This window comes from Papilio machaon, chromosome 26 (genome assembly GCF_912999745.1).
Source record: "Papilio machaon chromosome 26, ilPapMach1.1, whole genome shotgun sequence".
Lineage (NCBI taxonomy): Eukaryota > Metazoa > Arthropoda > Insecta > Lepidoptera > Papilionidae > Papilio > Papilio machaon.
Genome location: NC_060011.1, coordinates 406754 through 422564, shown reverse-complemented (window position 1 = coordinate 422564; position 15811 = coordinate 406754). Strand labels below are relative to the sequence as shown.

At 36.3% G+C, this 15811-nt stretch overlaps 1 long non-coding RNA gene across 1 annotated transcript in view; it reads left to right on the top strand.

Annotated features, from left to right (window-relative positions):
- The window catches only part of LOC123722518, a 27991-nt gene extending 12221 nt beyond the window's left edge, over positions 1 to 15770 (top strand). The window contains exons 2-3 of the long non-coding RNA XR_006756502.1: positions 8775 to 8844; positions 15689 to 15770. This is a non-coding gene — a long non-coding RNA (uncharacterized LOC123722518). The remainder of the gene's footprint in view (positions 1 to 8774; positions 8845 to 15688) is intronic.
- Positions 15771 to 15811: the final 41 nt, after the last annotated feature.

The window sequence follows — 15811 nt, the reverse complement described above, 5'->3', positions numbered from 1 at the left end:
CAATTCGTAAATCCGGGTTTCGTTGTGAGATACTGTGCACATTCGACAGGTCCTTTTTGTTTTTGTGAATAACAGAACAAGGGTCTATAAAGTTTTTACAAGGAAATGTTTCCTGACAGTTACCTAGATTCGTCGAGAAAAAAAATTATATTATGTACAAGTGATGTATTTGCGTTGCTGATGACTGTCTGTCTGTATGTCTGGCCGCAAGTCTGCTTTCGTTCTGGATGATCTCCGGTACGGCTGGACCGGTACTTATCAATCGTAGTCGTTACGTAACCCAAATAAATGAATGACTTTATAGACTAAGAGCCAACGACTGCCAGAGCTTACTTACTTTAATAGAGATAATTGTTCTACAATGAGTTTAGAGTGTGAAAAAACTTATCCTAAGTATTACAGTTAATGTTAGGGATGATAATAACTTGAGCTGAGATCCTTTTGCTGTATCATCATCTACTGTTATTAAGTTTGTGCCTTATATGTATTTATTACGGTGAAGGTAAACATCGTGATGCTGCACATATCTGAGAAGAAATTCAATGATATGTGTGAAGTCAACCCGCACTTGGCCAGCGTGGTTGACTATGGCCAAGTTACCCAACTTAGGGTAGGTTCCGAGCCCCTCAGTGTGGACGTATAGTGAGATGATGATGATGATGATTTTTAAATGTATGATGTGAGTGACAATAGATGTTTTTTTTTCACGCCAATGGAAATCCACATTTACAATTTTGGCACAAACATTAGCGCAGTGGTCACCTCTATAACGTTGAACAATAAATCAGTTGTAACACTAGAGGGCGGGTAATTTCAAAAAATTAAGCATAAAAATTCACATTAGCGAGGCGACACGCCGGGCCGGCTGGCTGCTGGCTGGAGGCCGGAGCTAAGCGCCGTAATATTATACGATTTTCTAAATGAAAATCCATATAACACGCCAACGGGCGGCATATGGCGGCCTACTACGCTCTACGAACACTGGATGTGACTCTAGCGTAGTGGCTTTTACTAATCAATTTCGAAGAATTAAATGTTTTTATAATATGTTTGTGATTTCTTATCAATGTGCATTCCATTCATTTATAAAATTAAATAATTCGAATTTGGGTCATAACTCCAACTAACACGTGGTGTTATAAACAACTAATCTATAAAATTATAGGAGGAAAGGTGATTTATGGAAAAAAATTTCAATATAAAAAAATAAGCACATATATAGTCTAGTAAATTCATGAATCATAATTTCATTTTCTAGTTTTGTCAATTCCATTAAGTAGTCATATCCAGTGCACATTTTTCATTGGCGACATTCATTAAAATTTCTGCCGTCGCGGCCGTCGCGCGCACCTGACGCCGCGCCTGGCGCACGACCAACGAGCGCATTGTTTTGCTCCGCATACATCGCCGCGCTGCACCAGCCTCACACTTGCCTACTGTTAACATAACTACGCATGTATACTACAATATCGGTACACAATTAAAGTCGTAAGTCAGTGTAAAGGACTGGGTACTAGGACTTTTTTTTTATTTACTTCTGGCCTGGATTCAAGGTCCTTTGGCCGGGGTACTAGGACTTGTTTCACAGTATTGCCAGATCTGTAGTCATAAAAGTAGCCAATTTTTTTTTATATCGGACATATTTTCCCATACCAAAGATGCTTTCTATAATTGTATATAATAAGAATTATAGTCGGACATAAACATAAAGTAAAAAGAAGTAATAATTGATGAAAAAAAAAACTTTTCTTTGCTATCATACTTTTTAAAAATTCATCGATTTTAACCACCATTCTTTTTTATTAAGCAATTTTATTTTACACTTACATTTATCGTTTACCCCGATGCATTGGTGTTTGCAAGAACAACACTAAAAATGGCAGTATAAAACGCGTAACACCGAACGTTAAGCTATCGCTGTGGAGGGGAGGCAAGGGTAGGGGGGAGGCAGCACGTGGCGTCACCGCGTAAACAATTCCGATACATTAAACTACCCAAGATTTATAACAATAGAAAATATTTTCGTATACTTGTCACTATTATAAGCAAGTACAGGTTAACAATTTCACCACCCTTACCTGATACCTGTTGTTATACCACTCTGTGTGAAGTCGGCAACGGTATAAACGTACTACTCCCGCATAACACCAGTCGACCCGTGATCACTGCGCATGCAACTGTGCCGAAATATCGGGAGCTCAAATAGCCTAATCGTGGAAAATCCCGTCTCTTACGAACAGTATATTAGTTTTTATTAATTTACTAGCTGTCGCTAGCGACTCCGTCCGCGCGCATTTAAAAAAAAACTAAATGGGGGGGGGTATGAAAAATAGATGTTGGCCGATTCTCAGACCTACTCAATATGCTCACAAAATTTCATGAGAATCGGTCAAGCCGTTTCGGAGGAGTATGGGAACGAAAACTGTGACACGAGAATTTGATATATTAGACTTTGAAGTATAAATGAAACAGGTTATTCGTTTGAAAGACCATAATATAATATATACAACTTTCACAGTACATAACTACATTATGTATTCGTGCTCTATCAAGAGAAACACTTCGTCCTAACAAAACAAGAATACCATCAGTGCGGGAAATACATCACGTGTTATACACAAAAGTTAACTCACAAAATAGAACCTAATTCTCTAGTGAATAAAGTTTATATTCCTGTGAAAACATTGAGTATTGTTAGGTTAGGCTAAAGGGAAACGAAGATGTGGCACAAGATTTGCATACCGTGGAGTCCCAGCGTGGGAACTGCCACCTGTACTATACACGAATGAAAGGAAAATCTTTGATAAGCCTACGTATTGTTTTAGTGTATAAAATAGAAATATTAAATGAAATCAAATTAAATACATGACAGCCTTTATCATTTATCACTTTTTAAGTCAACATACATCTATATATATAAAAGAAAGTCGTGTTAGTTACACTATTTGTAACTCTAAATTGGTCGAACTGATTTAGCTGAAAATTGATGGGGAGGTAGCTTAGAACTAGGAGATGGACATAGGAACTTTTTTTTTATCTTGTGTGCATTTTTTTTATTCCGCGCGGACGGAGTCGCGGGTAAAAGCTAGTTTTAAATATATGAACATTGTGTAATATAGTTGCTACGCTGCGTAGCAATATCGTAGCTAAGGTTTTAAAGCGTAGCAACTACGTAAGGTTACGTAGAAGAGTTACGTATCGCTACGCTATTTGAAATGTTTAGTTACATATTTAAGTTTTAATTATTTATTAAGATGTTACGATATAAATATGTATAAAATTACTGTTGGTTTCTGAGACCAAAATTTGCATCAAACATACCGTTTCTCTGACAAGAGACAACAATTAAAAGACGATTTTGTTTCAGAAACCCACGGTAATTTAATCAATATTTATTGTTCACAAAAAAAAACACAACACAAAACTAAAAAGAAAAATATTTGCACTCAAATTGCATTTAACATTTGTAAAGTTTCACTGGCACAAATCACCCGTCATCCAAAGCGGGCTAGGATTAAAAACGTTCCTCTCACAGAATAAACAATAAATACGTTTCCAAACATAACACGAGGGGGCCCAGCTGGTCGGCGGCCGCGCAATCTGTCCAAACACGGACAAACAAACAGAGCTTTATATATATATATATATCAGGATAATTTTGGATTTTCAGCTGCAGATTAATGGTATTTACTTTAAGACCTAGACGGGGCTAGCGCTAATTAATGTAAATTATACTTTGTGCTAATGGAAGAAGGTGGTAATTTGTTTAATGATGTTATAGTTTCAAATTAGCGCGTTAATAAACGCTCGTTATTACAAGAATTGGTGGAAAAGTTTCTTAATATTTTAAAAGAAAATGCCAACGACATTACATAAACAGCTTAAAGTTGAACTTTCTTCTTTATAGTATTCTATTTCTTTGTTCTTTATTGTTCTATCTTCTTTAGCAGTATTCAATTTAATTCTTTTTTTTTCGAACTCTACTTATTACGTTCGGATATTGGCCAAGAGATATCAAATATTAACTAGGACATTAGAAGTAAACTAGCATTACTCTATATGCTCTCTGCCTACACCTCTGCAATACAGGCGTGAGATTTGAGTAACAAAGGCATTTATCGACACCCGCTATCTAGCGCCATCTGGCAGCAGATTGGGGCAACAATCTTTCCCGTATTAATGCCAGTTGGACTCCCTTACAGAATATCAAATACTACCTACTATATTGCATTGTTATTATACTATCTGTCGCCTGCGACTCCGTCCGCGCGGAAATAAAAAAAACTTAATAAGTATGTGTTCTTCCAGACAAGATCCATTGAGTCGTTCCGGACATACCACCACACAAATATCCATCCATCTAAACATTCGCATTTATAATATTAGTAAGATAGAATTTACATACAAACAGTTAAAACAATCCAACCAATAAAAAGTTTCACTCTCAGTTATTCCATTTTAATTATTAAGTAAAATCTTTTTGTGAATAATTTAGTAACTAGTAAAATTAGTATGTATTTTATGAACATGTTTTCATCAGAAGTAGCTGATAAATACTCGTACTATTTTAGATAATAATATCTTGACAAAAATCATCATCAGCTCACTATACGTCCCCACCGAGGGGCAAGAAACCTACCCTAAGTTTGGGGTTACTACGCCATAGTTAATCACGTTGGTCAAGTGCGGGTTGACTACAGACATATCATTGAATTTCTTCTCAGATATGTGCAGCATCACGATGTTTTCCTTCACCCTAAGAACATAAATTGATTTGACAGAAATACGATCCTATCTTCAGTCACCGAAATCCGTAGTACTCTGACAAATTTGATAATCCCTTTTCAAATGAAATTGTCTTTATTATGTCACTATATTCGATAAAATCTACATATATAAAAGAAAGTCGTGTTAGTTACACTATTTATAACTCAAGATCAGTCGAACTGATTTAGCTGAAAATTTATGGGGAGGTAGCTTAGAACTAGGAGACGGACATAGGAACTTTTTTATTTTGTGTGCATTTTTTTTATTCCGCGCGGACGAAGTCGCGGGTAAAAGCTAGTATCTTATAGAATGTACTCTACCTTTTATACCTTTCAAGGTTTATCCCTCTCTTTGAACTTAAATCATTTCATTGAATTTATACCATTTGTTTAGAATTAAAATCTTATTGCTGTCACAAAATGAGTTTAAGATATTGTAGGGGAATGGTTAATTAGATTACATCAATAACATTTTAGTCATCCTTGGGCCTCCTAACACCCCCTAATCTAGGGTAGAATTAAAGGCCATTGGTCTTATAGTGGTAACCTTGAGTTGTCCGGAAGTGGTGGTATCTGTCCGGATGTGACGCACAGTGTACGGACAGCACGTGCGGGCCATATGGCGCGCGGGCGGACGCTATTTATGAAACTGAATTTAAGGGCATGTTCACACTAATTGTACGAGTATTTAGTAACAATGTTAGTTTGCGTATGTAATAAGCGTCAATTTTCACAGAAATTTATATTTTTGACAACTACGTTTTAATGATAAAGTCAATCCTTACTGATTTTCTTTGATTAATATAAGTAATATTACTAATGTTAAATGCGAAAGTTTGGATGGATGGATAAATTTTTGTTAGAAAGTATCCTCAGAACGGTTGCATGAATCTGGATGAATCTCTATATGGATGAAGATATAGTCTGGAAGAACACATTGCCTAGTAATAAATATTTTTCTTCATGGAATCGGCGTAGAAGTCGCAAGCGACAGTTTTGTTTCTTTAATTGTGTAACGGAATATGTATATTTAATAGTCGAATTTATAAACACTGTCTATGTGTATATGCCTTAAAGTTGCATGTGTAAAATCCATCGTCAGTCCACATCGAGAGCTAGACCTGGATTGTGTGAGTCGGTGCAGATTCTAACAATTGTTTGTTCTAGTTATCGAGGGCACAGATCTTAGTTACCACCGTACAATTGCTAACGACCATTGAAATATCTCTTTTATTAATCAATTATAATATATACATAGATAATCTATCTTCTATATATATAAAAGAAAGTCGTGTTAGTTACAATATTTATAACTCAAGATCGGTCGAACTGATTTAGCTGAAAATTTATGGGGAGGTAGCTTAGAACTAGGAGACGGACATAGGAACTTTTTTGCATTTTTTTTATTCGGCGTGAACGAAGTCGCGGGTAAAAGCTAGTTTATAATATTTTAATTTCAATTAATAACGTATAGTATATATTATCCATACATGACAGTAGCGACCGAGTATAGTAACCCCGCACCCGCTCTTTGCAATTACGTGCCGAAGTAAAAATTGTATTCGTTGCCGGCACCTGGCTCAGCACCTGTTACCACCCCACACCCCTAGAACACCCAAGCTCGCCCCGTGAACGCCCGCCGAAACTACCCCTTTGTTCTAAGTGAGCATGATCAATGATTCTTATGAAAATCGAAAGAAACTTAACTTTTTTTTATTTTATAACTTAAACTAGCTTCCGCCCGCGACTCCGTCTGCGCGGAATTAAAAAAAAACGTAATAAGGAGCCTATGTGTTCTTCCAGACTATTTCATACACATGTGCCACGTTTCATCAAGATCCGTTGAGCCGTTTTGGAGATACCTTTAAACATCCATCCATCTAAACATTAGAATTTATATATAAAATGTTAAATAGATTTTTTTTACAACTAACTTATATCTTACTAATAAAGTTTAGATACATGTTTGTTTGAAGATATCTCCGGAACGGCTCAACAGAACTGAAATTTGGCACAGATGTAGAACATAATCTGGAAGAACACATATACTATATTAAGTTTTTTTCTGCGTGAACAGAGCCGTGGGCGACAGCTAGTTTAACTATAAATATTAGGAGCATAGTCAAGTCAGATAGTAGTTATTAACCTTTGGAAATTACGAACCATGTTATTCAAACACAAAAGTGATCCAGAGTTTTATGCCTTTTGTCTTGCGTTTTATTTAAAATTACATTTCTTTATATTACTTTACCTTTCTAACTGTGGGTTTCTGTTAGCAATGTTATTAATTCCGCAGAAAGGAACAGACCATTCTTCCCCCAAACTTCAATCTCATAACACTGGTTACACAGAAACGTACAGTGGGCAGTATATAAGACGTGATCTGCTATAGCTTGCTGCGTACTTGACCGCGCCGTCAGATCTGACGACCCCCAGACGCTTGCACATGTACAGAGCAGCTATATATAGAGACTGACGTTGAATAATATACGAATAATAATGTTTGGAAAAACCATTTTTTTAAGATCATTTAATGAACGCCATGTCATCTAGAAAATGACATTTAAAAAAAAAATTTTTGCGCTAACCATGTGAGAGTTTATTCCCAAGTTACCCAAATGAATTACAACTTAAAATTACAAAAAAGGTAAACTAAATCTTACCGTTTAATTAAAATTTCACTTGTCAATTGTATACAAGTTTGCATTCTTGATAGAATTAAGCGTTTTTTATTTATTTTGCGATTTCTCTGTCAGTAGTTAGTCTACGCTCGCCTGGCTCATGTTATCGTGCGCTCCATTAAAATATTTCCCTCCGGCAACACTGACCAGTGTCCGCATAGCGCAGGTGTCTGTCAACACCGCCCCTGCTATGTTACTGCAAATAAAGACCAGCGTGGGACGACCCTGAGGTATAGCCGGACGTCGAAAGATCCGAAAGGAATGAACGAAATTACATCTGCACGTGTTTACACGTTTGCAAACTTTTCAAATGTTACTGTGATAAATTATACTAGTGCGGTTGTGTGTGGGTAGCCTATAAAGCTATGGTTACCGGAAAAATACGATTTTTTTTCCGTCGCAACGTAAATCTTTGAACCTGTAGCCTTGTGTCACGAGTATCGCGTAGCGAGAGCTCACAACAATTTTGAATCGTCAACACGAGTTGTCTATTCGGTCACTAGAGGCGTAGCGACTACATGGTTGACGCGTATGTACAAAATGTCAATTGTATATATAGATTTGCTCCCCCGTCTTCAAAATCGCATCGAACTCTCTCACGACGATCTTGAGAAACAGTGGACATAGTACGAACATTTCTGTCATTCATGTCGTCATCGACAAAATTTGTGCAGCATCATCATCAGCTCACTATACGTGCCCATTGAGGGGCTCGGAGCCTACCCTAAGTTAGGGGTGACTAGACCATAGTCAATCACGCTTGTCACATTCATTCACTATGTTTTCCTTTACCGTAAGAACATCGGATAAATGTACATTAGTAAACAAAAATAAAACAAAACATACTCGAAAAAACATATTGGTACATGGCGGGATTCGAACCCAGGACCTGCAGATTGCAAGTCAAGTGCTTAAACCCTGAGCCACCGACGTTCTTCGAAATGTGTGCTGTCGAGCGTAAAATACACCAAAAATCTATTAATAATTTTCACATAATTGACGATGACGATATGAAGGGGATCGTCACAAATATTCGTGGTAGGCTTTGACGATGACAAAGAAATGTCGACTACATGTGTATTGCACAAGTAATTTAGATACTAACATCGACAGGTATCGAAAAGTTACATCGCCTTGTGTACAAGGGTGTAGTTGATGCCCTTTTGTTCTGACGACCCCGAAAGTGACATGACGATTACGACTTAACTATCTCTAGTCTTTGACGACACGACAGAGTTAGAAATTGTGCATCTTTATTATAGATATACCTCTAAACTGTTTAATAGTATGTTTATAATTTAAGTAATTCAGCAATTGTTTGTTGCAGATGGAAGCTAAAGTGAAGGAAGAAATTCCGGACAAAGATTACCAGCCCAGCACCACTGACAGGCGGAAACGTAAGTTCACATGTTGCATATTTTATTTAATATAAACTAAATCAATAAAACCTATTGAACAAGGCTTAAACAAACCTGAAAACTTGAGCCTCTATTTTCATTATTATGTCTTACTTTCGCTCCGGATTACTACGTCTGGGTGGACAAAAGATTCTATGAGAGCGGTCACATCTGGTCTACTAATCTAAGTAACGTTTGGATGTATGATGGATGGATGTTAGAAGGTATCTGAAGAACGGCTTAACGGATCTCTATGAAATTTGGCATATATAGAAAATGGTCTGGAAGAACTTATAAAGTCTTTTCAGTAGATAAATAGGCTACGGGTTTAGACAGTTATCGCTTTTAATAGGTAAAGTTAAACTTAGAAATCTACAAAAAAAATCGACATAATCTGAATTCGTGTAAGATCACATGATGGAAAGGTAAACAAGTATATTGAATCCGTGTGGATTTGCGGCCGATTCCCGCGGGCTGTGAGTTGTGGGTTGTGAGCTGTGGGCGTGGGCAGAGCGCGGTGGGAACTCCGCAACTGTCAATCGTAATCTAGCGATAGCGGACGGAGGCACGGAGCCACAACTACACTTATCTACGAATAATAGATGTGAAAGTCAGATTTTTATCATGTCTTCATAGAGCGCTTTTCATCATCATCATCTTTCACTTAATTAGAACCGATTGTGTGACATCAATCCTTCGCTGTGGGAGCAGCAGGTTGCCAGACGGCCGGAGTGGAGAGCGCTAGTTAAACATAGCGTCAAACAATTTGAAAACCGGCGGCTCCTTGAGCTAGATGCCAGACGCGACGAGCTGAAAGCCCGACCACCTGCGGCTATCAGCTATAATTACGTGAACGGTGTGCTCTCATGTCCGCAATGTGCGAGGATTTAATAATGAAACAAAATTGGCTACATAAGCCACATGCGAGCACACCAACGTCAAAACCGGAGCTGATGACAGTCGCCGCGGCCGATATCGGCCGGGATTACATCATCATCATCATCATCATCAGTCAGATTTTAAATTAAAGATTGATTTACTGTAATTAGCTTTGTATTACCGAACCAGAGGTAAAAAAACTTATTAGAATCGTGTATATTTATGACAAATATATATATATAGTCAAATTTGCATAATTATTCATATTAAATAATGACCCAGAAAGCTCTAGTTATGAATGTTTTCAGATTAAGAGAAACACTTTTATATCTTATCAGCTACTTTTTTATTATTATTATTAGTATTTAAATTTATATTTTATGACCTCGGTTACTTTTAGTAACAACTACGCTTGAATTATATCTGAAGCCACTTCATTTTCCAGCTACGAGTATGATGACCATTTCTATAAAGAGCGGCGTATTTGCAACGACTGAATGGTTGAGTTCTGAACGCTTATTTCTCACGAAGACAGAGTATTACCGTTATATACAATCATTATTTACCTGTATACAGTACATTAAGGGAAGATTTCTTATGTATTTTAAATATTTATTACCTATAATAGACGAAGATACTATGGATTAATTTGATTATATTCATTACTAGCGGTCGTCCGTGACTTCGTCAGCGCAGAATTAAAAAAAAAATAGCCTGTAATATGCCTGCATGCATGAGCTATCTTCCCGTCCAAGTCCGGTCAAAATTGATCTAGCTCTGCCGGCGAATAACCGGAACAAACGCAGCCTTGCAGACAGAAAGACAGACGAAGAGAAGAGAGATTTTAAAAATTGTTTTGTCGTTACCAGTTACACAAATACATGTGTACGAAATATATTTTTTTCTCTTATTTATTTATATACTCGCTTTATAAAAATATCCAATTAATTTTACAATAGAATCCGTCATAAAGAATTATCAAACTGAAGTTGATTTGCGAGGCAAAGGTTGACTAAATTATCAGCCACATTAAAAATATCCAAAACTGGCTGATCAGTGGTAATGACAACTGAAAAAAAAACCATTGACAACAGTTATGTAGTACCAGCTATAGTGTGTTGGTAGTCGCAGCTGTTCTTTCCCGCGCTTTATAATTTACTGTGTTTGTTCTCGGGGACCACCCTTCTTGTCATCGATTACTGTGCTATGTACCCTAGTTTAGAACACAACTTATGTGCATTGGTTAGTATATTGATGATTATGAGGTCAATATTAAAATCATTAAGCAAAAATAATTGTTTAAACCATATTCTTTCGTCTATTTGTGTGCGTCTCCGTCGATTAAAGGTAGGCAACGCATTTGTCCAGACGCCAGTCCATGGCCAGCGGTCTCTTCGCTATATTGGCGAACACATGCTCGGTTGCCACAAAAAGTTACCTCTGTTTTTTTAAGGAGAGTAATGGGATGTCTATTTTTTGTAATGGTTTTTCTGCAATTACTTGTGCAAATGTTAAAATTATTTTTAAATCGTTTTTAAAATAGAAAATTATTCTAAAGTCTGTTAAACTTGTGTAATCTGTGGCAGAAATCTCTTTTATTTTATACAAAAAAAAAAAAAATTAAAACTGTCTATTTTTTTTTAATCTATGTGTTGTTTGTCTGTGGCGTAGTTATGAATATTGTATGTAGCCCGCCTTTTACCGCTCACCTTGTTATTAACGCGTCCAATCCATTCGCTGCTATGTCATTTTCCTTATATATTTTTTTAAATCCTTTCTTCGTGTTATTTGAAAATTAATGCTTAACCACTAATTGTAATGATTTATTTGTTTTTAATTTCTACGATGTTACACACTAACCGTCGGATCTTATGGTGGGAGTTTTTGAGACCGAAATCTCCGTTTAAAACCAATTTTCATCTCTGTTTGGTCTAAAAAAAAAGACAGGGATGACTATATGTTTTATACAGAGATTTTAGTCTCAGAAACCCACGGTTAAACTTCTTCTTAAAAAAATTTTTCATTATGATTTTTTGGATTTGAAACAATGCATACTTATACGCATATTCATGTAAAATTTTGATTTTAAAGTGTGTTTTTTTTTTCAAATTATTTATTTATTATTTTGGTCAAATCCTTGATTTTTTTAATTGAATACGCTGTCAAAAAAATGAAAGCCCCTAACGTGTATACGCAGGCAGATGACAGTTCGCTAGATGGCACCACTTGCGCGGAGAGCTCTACAGTGGGTCCAAACTGATTTACGATTCTTATGCCTGTGTGTCAACACATAAATCTTGTTACCCCAGTACACTGGTATAGCTTAGTAGTCTTTAGAGCTAGGTTTAGATTCGATTAGTGGCTATGTAGTCTTTACGGTAAAATTTAAATGAACGTATACAATATAAAGCAATTTTAGTGAAACATGAATAAGTGGCCCGATGAGAGAGACGCAGCTATCACAGAAGTTCTGTCTGATTTTTTTTATTCGCTGAAATAGCGAACGACTGCTATCTATAGACTTATGCAATTGCTGATGTATTGCCTACATTTAATCAACACACAGAAAGGGTTTATTTTCCTTTAGAATGCGTGCACTTCTTCGTCAAATTCCCCAATTTTAATCCTATTTCCCTTCTCACATTTTCCTTAAAAGGGAAGGGAAACAGAATTAAAATCAGACCTTCGGCACGTACACTCATTACAGTACCTCAAAATACCTTTACAAAAATACATTATTATCTCTAGTTTTTGGAACGAAGTTCCTTATCGCGCGTTGTGAAAGGGGGCTAGGCGGAAAAAATTCTTACGAAAAGTTGTCACGACACTTTTTGCTATAGACGAATGAGCGCTACTTCACCATGGCAACGACGTGACAATATATAACGAAAATTCATAGAAATAAAATGTACTTCTTGTGAAGACTTAAGTTTTTTATTCATAGAGTAAACATTGGTTCCTTCACTAATTAATTGAAAGGAACTTCGTTCCATCCGGGTGTCCCAACACACCTCTCAAGTTTTTTTTTTTCAAAAAGGGACAATAAGTTCTTGTACATTCGTCAGTTGAAGGTATAGAAGTGTGACATTTTAACAATACAATGGGACATGTGAAGTGTGTCATAAAATAGTCGTATAATAGATGATATCATTAAATATATCCAGCAGTAATTTGCAAGATGAAAGCACGACCGGGGTTCCGGGCTCCGGGCTTAGGGCTCCGAGGTGTTGCCTGTCACACGCAGAACTATACAAATAGTGTTGCAAGCGTTTGATTCATCGACTATCGATATGTTTTCTCATAAACTATTAACAATTCACCGTATTAATAATGTTTACCTATATAAACTAACGGTCATAAATGCTAAAAAAATATCCACCATATGTTGATGTTTTTAAATATGCGTAAGTTTCTGTTCTTTCAATAACAAGAGGTGAACTTCTGTCATATGTAGTCTCTTGTGGCCGTCGAGGAGAGTGTTATTTTCCTTTTGTTGGTTGGCGAGTGATATTAAGTACGTATGTTATTATCACAGACAATATTGGAAAGCATAATTTAATAATTTGTTTTTTAATCGATATGTTTTTCTAATTAATTCGTCACCTCACTATGGCATTGTAGTCTGGTGTCGACGGCACACCACTAGCGTTTTCGACAAAACTTTTATTTATTCTGTCAGGCGCAGCGCGGCTCGCCACTTTATATATTGTGCTCAGAAATACTTCAAAGACATGGCTCCGGAGTTCACATCATTAGGAAATAACAGACTGAATTTGAAAAAAAAAATATTTCATATTATAAGTAATTAGTTGTGGATTTCTGTGACCAAAATCTTTGTATAAAACATATGGTTATCTTTGTTTAGTCAATGATAAGGATGACGATATGTTTTATACAAAGATTTTGGTCTTAGAAACCAACTGTAAGTCCTTTCATTAAAAATTGCAGTACTCTTGTATCTATCTTAGTACATTGGTTCGAAGTTTTGAATACTAGTTTTATGAATAACAATATTGTTTCATCATTCATCATCAGCTCACTATACGTCTCCACTGACGGGCTCGTAGCCTACACTGAGTTAGGGGGTGACTAGGCCATAGTCAACCACGCTGGCCAAGTGCGGGTTGGTTAACTTCACACATATAATTAAATTTCGTCTCAGATATGTTATCACGATGTTTTCCTTCACCGTAAAAACGTCGGATACATGTACAAAAATCGAAAAACACATTGGTACATGGCGGGATTCGAACCCAGGACCTGTAGATTGCAAGTCAAGTGTTTAACCCCCGAGCCACCGACGCTCTGACGAACAATACTGTTTATAATAATAATATTTTTCATTAACAGTAACTTCTAGAAAACCTCTATGTATTTCTGATTCTGTATAATTCCTTAACTGACTGTTTAGTTATAAAATATTTTAATATGATAATCTTAATAAATATGTCAATAATTATTGTACACACACAGAGCTAATCACAGTCAGGAATAAAATTTGCTTATTTATGATTACGTAAACACGATATTGTGTATTACTTGTGTGGCCATTAAACCTGCGACAAGTGTAAAACAAATCTACTAAATGGTAGTTGAACATTTTTTTTATATCAAGAAAATAGACAATTTTTGTCATCTTTACTAATTGAATTTAATAAAAAAATTTAAAATACTGTTAAAATTAGGTTGAGATTTTATGACAATTTTACGCCTGATAGAAGCACGCTGCATAAATTTTTGTTATGACCATACGAAGGCTATAGTCAAAAATATTGTAATAATTTTGTTCTTGTTTACAAATCTCCATTTAAAAAAATGATTTCCAACAACTTGTCCCGGTATCCTGCGGTCACCAGTAAAGGAAGAAACGTATCAGAGGGACGAGAGAAAAAAGTATGAAAATCTCTCTTTTTCTTTTTCTTTCTCTGGTAAAACGCTGTTGTAATGGCCTGAGGTAAAACGCTGCTGGCCTGTGTAAACATTGAGATGAGTGAGGTGGAGGCGCGGACACGCGCTGTTTGTGTTGTACCCAATCGGAAAATATCATGCGCACGGTTTAGGATTTGCATTCTGATTTAGATTTCATTTCAGATTTGTTATTACAAAAAATTTAATCATTTGTCGGTTAAAAAATTATAAGGTAATCTATAAATTAAGAGAGGTTTCCTTTCGCAGGAAAATATAGAAACAATAACTGCTAATTGAAACACATATAAGTTCTTTAGATCCGACATATATATTACGCAAAGTGTTTAGTCGTCTAGATTCGCAATACGGGTTTTATTAACTTATACTACAGTGATTATAAAAAAAAAATAACTACACCACTTTTAGGTTATGCTGTGTACACTTCAGTCTAGCTTTTAAGTATACAACTAATAGTCCTACAAGAATAATCTCTGCATAGGAATAATAAATGTCGCCTAGATGCTTCAGTTTAGAATCGCTTCAGTTTACGTTCCCGCTGCATCTATAGCCACAAGCTTGCAAAGCAAACGCGCGGGATGGGCTGCGTGCCGCCGCATGCGAACAGCTGTTTATACAAGAACCAGCATCCACATACAATGTTCTCGAACGAATAGAGATGAATCTATTAAATTGATATGATATTGTATTTCTTAAACTTTCTTTTTCGTACAACTCTTATAGCCCACCGAGATTCTCGAAACTTCTAAAATAAAGTAAAAAATCTATATATATAAAAGAAAGTCGTGTTAGTTACACTATTTATAACTCAAGAACGGCTGAATCGATTTGACTGAAAATTGGTGGGCAGGTAGCTTAGAACCAGGAAACGGACATAGGATAGTTTTTACCCCGTTTTCTATTTTTATTCCGCGCGGACGGAGTCGCGGGTAAAAGCTAGTTTATAATGAAACACTGAAACAGATAATACCTTTCTATTTTAAAAGTAGAATTTGTAGCCAACATGTTTTCCATCTTGTAAACGGTGTGTTTTTTGCAGCTACGACGAGTAAGGAGAGACGTTCTCCTGAGCAGGAGGAGAGCAGAGTGTCACCGACTCCAGGTCCCGCCAGCCCGCAGAACAACGGTACAACTGGTCAGTTGACTGTACCACTATTTGTTG